The following is a 279-nucleotide window of genomic DNA, read 5'->3' as shown; positions in this document are numbered from 1 at the left end:
GCCATTCCTCGGTGGTTGCACGGGCTTCGCAGCCCAGCGCCGGGTTTCCCGCTGGGGCAGCAGCCCTGTCCCTCCTGCAGCGGTGTCGGGACAGTCTGCGACACCATTTCTGGGGACCAGGGGTTGCAAGGGACGCATCCAGCATGCCCGGGGGTCCTGCCAGCGGGCTCCCTCCGACTTTGCTCTGACCACGCGGAGCCTGCTGTGTCAGGGATAAAGTCTGAGTGAAGTTTCTCTTTTGGGACAAATCCAGCCAGCTGTGTCTTTGCTGCGATGCAG

This window comes from Fulmarus glacialis, unplaced genomic scaffold (assembly GCF_000690835.1).
Source record: "Fulmarus glacialis isolate BGI_N327 unplaced genomic scaffold, ASM69083v1 scaffold18667, whole genome shotgun sequence".
Taxonomy (NCBI): Eukaryota; Metazoa; Chordata; class Aves; order Procellariiformes; family Procellariidae; genus Fulmarus; species Fulmarus glacialis.
The sequence above is the reverse complement of the archived record's forward strand: the minus strand, read 5'-3'. Positions refer to the sequence as shown.